Raw genomic sequence first — 7,958 nt, forward strand, 5'->3', positions numbered from 1 at the left:
TAGGATTTCCGAAAACATTGGTATTGATGTCTGAGTAATTAGAGGGACAATAGAGTGCGATACCAGGCAGTTAGCACATTTAGTAGGCTACTAATGACCATCAGCAGCATCAGAGCTTGGAGAAGCCTACAGTGACTAAACGGTCACGTGGAATGTGACTGCAATCCGTGCTTGTGACCGCCGGTGTGTGCTGGAGTAATACAGTTAGCTACAGACCTCGATAGACATAGCCACTGTCAACTATGGTGTACCTCTCTAACTAACATTACTGCACAGGGTGTGTGTCCACACTCTACGCAGACATTGCATCCTGCATTCTGTGCTCAATCATAGCTTAGCATTAATATCTATCATGGTGTGTTGACTCCAATCAAGTTGTAGAAACATTTTCAAGCATGGATGCAATGGAAACAGATGCACCTGAGCGGAATCCGTTACCTGTACGTATCTCCCTCTACTGTCCATAAGTATTCATTATTGGTTCTCTTCACGTATATTTTGAAGGGATTTTCTGTTTTTAATTTTTTATAAATTTTGTGTCCCACTTTCTTCCTACACACAGCACTATTAATAACAAGCAGGCCTCTACCTCTCCAGACCCACTGTGGTCATCTTACAGTGGAACATGGAGTCTGATCTGTTCTAAGACAGTGTTTTTAAACTTTGTTTTAATACATGGGATCAGCAAATATACAAAATTAGTGTCAGGTAACCAACCATCTCAGAGACAAGCCAGCAACGTCCCACGTTCTGGCCCTGGTCCACGAAACTGAGATAGACCGGTCTAAGGCACTGCATCGCAGTGTTGCGGCGTCACTACAGCCTGGGGTTCGATCCCAGGCTGTGTCATTACCGGCRGTGACCGGGAGTCTCATAGGGCGGCGCACAATTGGCCCAGCGTCGTCCGGGTTAGGGGAGGGTTTGGCCGGGGGGCTTTACTTGGCTCATCGCGCTCTAGCGACTCCTTGTGGCGGGCCGGGCGCCTGCAGGCTGACTTCAGTTGTCAGTTGAACGGCGTTTCCTCRGACACATTGGTGCAGCTGGCTTCCGGGTTAAGTGAGCGGGTGCTCAGAATATCCTGACCTGGACAACACTGACGTACACTGCCGTGTGTGTGTGTGTGTGTGTGTGTGTGTGTGTGTGTGTGTAGTATAAACATAGTTAAAGTGCAGAGTGAAGGGGAGGCAGGTTTATGACATGCAGCATGTCCGCCACAGCCAGGTGTGTGGTGATGCTGAGTTAGGTCATTACCTGTGGGTCGGAGGGGTGGTCTGGAGGGATTCGGGGCCCACCGGGGTCTCTGTCTCTTGGGAGAAGTCCAGCAGATGTCTGCCGCTGTGCATGGAGCCAGCCTGGAGTTTAGAGCCACGGCCACCTTCAAACAAACTGAAGCAGGACGGGACAGGGAGAGGGTGGGAGAAGGGGAGAGATAGGGAAGGGGAGAGGATGGTAGAAGAGAGATGGAGAGAGAGAGAGGAGAAAAAGAAAGAAAGACATGATCAAAAACCCCTGAGTAAAAAAGGCTGAAATCAATGATCCAACTGTTTGGGGAACACAGGCTACAATATGATTTTCTACCCTTCTCTCAGTCCCAGAAGTGGGCACTTGCTCATTCCCCCTGACCTTTTCAAAGGCATTGCAGTGGGAATAAACAAGTGCACACTGTGGTAGAATGAGAGAGACTCACCTCAGTCCCAGGCAGACTCACCTCAGTCCCAGGCAGACTCACCTCAGTCCCAGGCAGACTCACCTCAGTCCCAGGCAGACTCACCTCAGTCCCGGCAGACTCACCTCAGTCCCCAGGGAACTCACCTCAGTCCCAGGAGGACTCACCTCACCCAGGCAGACTCACTCAGTCCCAGGCAGACTCACCAGTCCGCTCAGTCCCAGGCAGACTCACCTCATTGGTCCAACATTGAGCATGAGGAACACCAGCACCACCATGAGACAAATGGCCCGCTCTTAGGAGCACTGGTCTTCAGAACCGTGTTCTACAGGAATAGGAAACGCATATCAATATATCACAGGAACGCATCATCCATTATATCACAGGAAACGCATCATCATAATCACAGAATCATCAATACAATCACATCACACATCATCACATCTCACCCAGCCTGCCAGAAAACATTTTCTCTAACTGTTTAATAGTTGACAGGTGTTTGTGCCTAACTCTGACCTCTGACAGTAGTCCCTCCAGCTGTCTCTTCAGGGTGCCGTTCTCGTCCTTGAGCAGCTGGTTCTCAGACAACGCCATCGAGACGGACCTCCAGCGTCAGCAGGTACTCCTTCTTCTTCTTACGGGACTGAGACGCTGACTCCCTGTTCTTTATCATCTTCTGCTGCCGCTGGGACACCTTCGACTGAGAGAGAGAGCGGGATGAAGAGAGAGAGAGCGAGAGACGTTAGCCTATACGGGCCATTTGATGGCCACCAGATTATGTCATCTGATCGTTCGTTAAACCATCAATATATGCTGAAATCATCTGCAAAGGTGATCTCCCATTATTGGCCACCGATTTACCTCTCCCTGAAGCACAGATGTTTGGGGTTTAGTCCACCGATTTACTCTCCCTAGAAGCGAGATGTCGGGGTTTAGTCCACGATTTACCTCTCTAAAGCGAATGTCGGGTTTAGTCGCACCGATTATACCTCTCCTGAAGCAGATGTTGGGGTTTAGTCCACCGATTTACCTCTCCTAAGCAGATGTCGGGGTTTAGTCCACGATTTACCTCTCCCTAAAGCGGATGTCGGGTTTAGTCCACCGATTTACTCTCCCTAAAGCAGATGTCGGGGTTAGTCCACGATTTACCTCTCCCTGAAGCGGATGTCGGGGTTTAGTCCACCGATTTAACTCTCCCTGAAGCAGATTTGGGGTTTACTCTTAGTTTCTGATTTCTGCCGACTTTTTTCAAGAACATTTCACCCTGTGGTGGGCATCATCATCATTATCGCAACAATTGAATCCTGCCATTATAGCAGACTACGGTGATTTATCTATTTGACAATCATGCTGTACAACTGAATTAAAGTATTTKATTTCTTCGTTTACCACCACAATAWAGCCTTACTATACCTTACATACATGGAGTAATGACTTTACTTGTCTTAACAATATAGCCACGAGGGCAAAAGGAAATATTCCTGAACTGTAGGCTACACATTTGATATGTAAGGGATAAATCAACGAGGGTTATGCGTTCTCTGAAAAATAATGAACGACCTACGTGGAAGGTGTGTTCCACGACGTGCTAGCGGAGTAAAACTGACCTTCCACGGAGTTGCAGTATTTTCCACAGAACGCATAGAGCCCCGAGTTGATTATCCCTTTTATATGGCTATAATTAAATTTAACACATTTACCGCAACACGTGTTCATTTGCAGGTAGAAATGTATTCAACATCCACTGAAGTAGCATGCAAGTTTACTAGATAGCTACAGTAGTTGCCCTGGTAACCAAACAGACTAACCAAGTCATCAGTCCTAGCTTGCTAATATGAATTTAATTATGTTTTCAATTCAACTTTTGCTTTCAAAAGCAGCTCAATAGAACAGTAAGAATGAACTACAGCCACTGAATTCTACCGTGCTAATATTCCGTGCATTATAGGGAAATGATGCATGCTCTAGAATGCCCTTCAAGCCAATCAGAAACGATTATTCAACAATGCCATGGTGAAACTAAATGGTGATTGTGTTGTATTTTTTCCTCAAATGATCTTGTATTCTAATACAGTTATTTAAAACAGACAGATTTTTATGGGGATTTGTATTATTATACTAATACGATTTCCGCTGTGGCATGGACATCGACTCTATAGGGTTAAAGTTCTACAAATGAAATTATCATTTAAAAAAAATAAATAATAATAATAACTGTTAATCGCTTTGAACAACAAAACATACAGCCTGGCATGATTGTGTGTGTGTGATGAGCTGGTGGTTAGGCTCAGAGGCATCATGGCCACAGGGGCCTGTACCCACATCAAACTCTTCCCGTTGAAAAGTAATACTACTAGCCACCTAGCAATATTATGAATTTGGCTTCATTTAGCTAGCCCAGATTGGGAACCTATCTCCCAACCTCATAACTAGCCTTGTAGTTAGCTTGTCTAACTATTTTAGCTGGCTTGCCTGCTGGCAATGTTGGTAGACTTTAGAAAAGCAAACYATAACAAAATYTACTAAATACAACTCACATTTAGCAGAGATGCAGAGTAGCACATTTAGTTTCTTTAACCTGTTTGGGATAGGTGGCAGCAATTTCACTTTTGCATGAAAAGCGTGCCCAGAGTAAACTGCCTGCTACTCTGTCCCAGATGCTAATATATGCATATTATTAGTAGTATTGGATAAAAAAAAAAACTCTGAAGTTTCTAAAATTGTTTGAATGATGTCTGTGTATAACATAACTCATATGGCAGGCGAAAACCTGAGAAATATCCAACCAGGAAGTGGGAAATTTGAGGTTTGTAGTTTTTCAAAGCTTGATAGGCTACATTTCCAGTTGAATAATTACATTTGAGTTATATTCTTCTATTTATCTTTTTCCTATTTTGATTTGGTTGTTCCTGATAGGATGTTACTTCATTGGGGCGGGCGTAGTGAACACAGACAACAACCATTTCCTCTGTGGAGTATCAAGCCGGCTTGACACCGTGACAACGTCAGATCAGCTGGTCTAAATAGTTTACTCTATCCCGRTGTTCTTTTCGTTGCAACTAGGGTTATTTTAGTGTGGAGATCCATGTAATCGCCCGTTAAGAGTGTTAAGAAATCCAACGCTAACCTGCAGGTGAGCGTTATGTTCTGCCTGTTCGTTGCAATGCACCCCCCGTAACTTTGTTTCATTGACATTTCTACCTAGGTTACTTCCATCCCAGTCCCGTATCACAGCTGATTGAAATGAAAAGTGTAAACATCATGATGAAAGGGTAAAAAAACAAGACATTCGTTAGAAAAAACGTTTGATCTGTGAGTGCCCTGGGGACCTTCTGTCCCAAGCACCTGTTGGTCTGTGGATTACGTTTAGTACTCAGCAGGAGGGTGGTTCTAGTTCTCWGGGGTGGTTCTAGTTCTCTGGGGTGGTTCTAGTTCTCTGGGGTGGTTGTGTCAACAGGAGAAGGGCATTTCATCATTCATATCATCTGATTTATCAGCTGGACTAAAACAGGTGGCAAAGGATGACGTACCCATGAGCACTCATAGTCCGGGAGAAAGAGAGAGAGAGAGGAGGGATCTGGCACAGAACACCAGTGAGCATCACTCAGGAATGTGGCTCCTTAAAATAAAGAGTGAGAACCATAGGAGAAGAGAGGGGGATGTGTGAGAAGAGAGTGGGTGGGAAAGGAGCGACAGAAAGCGAGAGAGAGTGAATGGAAAGAAGGTGGGGTTAACATAAAAGCTAGCCTTGCTCTACTTCATTTCCTGGGATAATTATTTAGCCTTTGATGGCTACCGCTCGCTGATGGCTACCGCTCGCTGATGGCTACCGCTCGCTGATGGCTACCGCTCGCTGATGGCTACCGCTCTCTGCAGCAGAAAATAATAAACAGACATCTAAGACATGTGACATCGTAAACGGTTCCRCCGGCAACACATTTGTGGCCTGCTGGAGGTCATTTTGCAGGGCTCTGGCAGTGCTCCTCCTTGCACAAAGGCGGAGGTAGCGGTCCTGCTGCTGGGTTGTTGCCCTCCTACGGCCTCCTCCACGTCTCCTGATGTACTGGCCTGTCTCCTGGTAGCGCCTCCATGCTCTGGACACTACGCTGACAGACACAGCAAACCTTCTTGCCACAGCTCGCATTGATGTGCCATCCTGGATGAGCTGCACTACCTGAGCCACTTGTGTGGGTTGTAGACTCCGTCTCATGCTACCACTAGAGTGAGAGCACCGCCAGCATTCAAAAGTGACCAAAACATCAGCCAGGAAGCATAGGAACTGAGAAGTGGTCTGTGGTCACCACCTGCAGAACCACTCCTTTATTGGMGGTYTRTTGRWWAWTMRCRATCWTTTSRKTKTTRRYTRTYRWCRACAGCATGTGAAATTTATTGTCAATCAGTGTTGCTTCCTAAGTGGACAGTTTGATTTCACAGAAGTGTGATTGACTTAGAGTTACATTGTGTTGTTTAAGTGTTCCCTTTATTTTTTTGAGCAGTGTATAATGTTTGGTATAGCCAGTGTATATAATGTTTGGTATAGCCAGTGTATATAATGTTTGGTATAGCCAGTGAATATAATGTTTGGTATAGCCAGTGAATATAATGTTTGGTATAGCCAGTGAATATAATGTTTGGTATAGCCAGTGAATATAATGTTTGGTATAGCCAGTGAATATAATGTTTGGTATAGCCAGTGAATATACTCTTTCGAAGTTGAAGCTTTAAACACTTTAGCCTATCTGAGAGATGGCTCTGTCTGAGAACCAGGCGCCAAAGAACCAGAACGGCATCTTGAAGAGACAGTTGGAGGGACTACTATCAGAGGTTAGAGTTAGGCCACATACACACACTAGAAATAAAATGTCATTTGTCCCAGTAAAAAACTTTTAGCCGAAGAATCTTAACCCTTATCGTCCTGAACATCACCTCTTATCCCGAGGATTTAAATCAACACTCAATCATCGTAACCCAAACACACACTTCCCCCATGTGTGTGAATGACAGCTAAACACATCCCCTCCCAGAAACCTGCCTGCACCCCTCTCCCCCCCAGCAGCAGTAAGCCTGTAAGACACTGGGTCTAATGGACCAGCTGGTTGATTAAGTTATTTGGATCCGGAGAGCAGACGAGAGGAGGAGAGATGACAGCTCCATAACTGTTTGTATTCCGTCTCCTGAGAAACTCTCCSGCTCTGTCCTCCCGGCCCAGATCTGGGATCCGTGCCACCACCAGGGCCTGGGAACGCCGGGAGACAGAGGTTACCAAGACACGGGGTGGGCTCTGGTTCCATTGCCACATCAACAGAACCGGTAAGGGGGGGGGAGGGGGCATGAGTGGGTGCGGGAGTTGGGTTGAGTGCCACTGGCAGGCCTGGTAACTTTTCACTGATAGATTCCAACTGCCTTCGGTTGGTAGCCTGAACCTCAACCGCTTCCCAGCACCTTATCTTGAATTCTCGATTCATAAGACTCACGTTTTGAGGTTTGGCACCACAGAGCCTGTTCCTTGATCAGCTGACCACCCTGGTGTTGTTCAGGACTGTTCTTTCCATTCAGGTCACCTCAAAAGGTCAGAGGTTAATTCAGGAGGAAGTGTGTGATGATCCGTTAACCCTTCAAAATGGAGATCTTTTAACAAGATGAYAACATTTCTTTAGTTTACGAGGGGACGTTAAAAAGGTTTAAGTGACAAGTGTTTCCACAGGCCAGCATCTGGATACACATCGTACCCAGGATCACAGCATCCTCCCCTGGCCTGGTGTCTACCCGTGTTGGGGGCTTCCCCGGGGCCTGTAGTGTAATGATTTACAGCCCAGAACGTAGCAGAAAATCTCAAAGGAAATCTGAGCATATTATTTTACAAATAGCTCRGTTTTTCCAGCTTTGCCAAATCCCCACTCTACTCGACACCTGTCCCAATATTTAGCTTTTCACACCCTCACATTTACAAACAGTGCATTCGGAAAGTATTTAGACCCCTTCACCTTTTYCAAATGTTGTTACTTTACAGCCTTATTCTAAAATGGAATCTATTTTTTTAATTGCTCATCATTCTACAAACAAAACCCCATAATGACAAAGCGAAAACAGGTTTTGTTTGCAAATGTATTAAAAATAAAAACAGAAATACCTTATTTACATGTTTTCCTTATGATGACCTTAGCTTCGTGGTTCTAGCTTAGTGGTGTTTTGAGCATTAGCTCGTGGTTTCTATGAGTCATTAGCTCGTGGTTTCTTGAATGAGTCTTAGGCTCGTGGTTTCTTATGAGTCATTAGCTATGGTGGTTCATAT

At 45.3% G+C, this 7,958-nt stretch overlaps 1 long non-coding RNA gene across 1 annotated transcript in view; it reads right to left on the minus strand.

Moving 5' to 3' along the window:
* The window catches only part of LOC139025424 (uncharacterized), a 35,705-nt gene that overhangs the window by 10,113 nt on the left and 17,634 nt on the right, over positions 1 to 7,958 (minus strand). The window contains exons 2-4 of the long non-coding RNA XR_011477004.1: positions 2,183 to 2,366; positions 1,901 to 1,991; positions 1,252 to 1,386 (exon numbers count right to left, since the gene is read on the minus strand). This is a non-coding gene — a long non-coding RNA (uncharacterized lncRNA). The remainder of the gene's footprint in view (positions 1 to 1,251; positions 1,387 to 1,900; positions 1,992 to 2,182; positions 2,367 to 7,958) is intronic.

The sequence above is a fragment of the Salvelinus sp. IW2-2015 genome, unplaced genomic scaffold (genome assembly GCF_002910315.2).
Source record: "Salvelinus sp. IW2-2015 unplaced genomic scaffold, ASM291031v2 Un_scaffold2641, whole genome shotgun sequence".
In the NCBI taxonomy this organism is placed as follows: Eukaryota; Metazoa; Chordata; class Actinopteri; order Salmoniformes; family Salmonidae; genus Salvelinus; species Salvelinus sp. IW2-2015.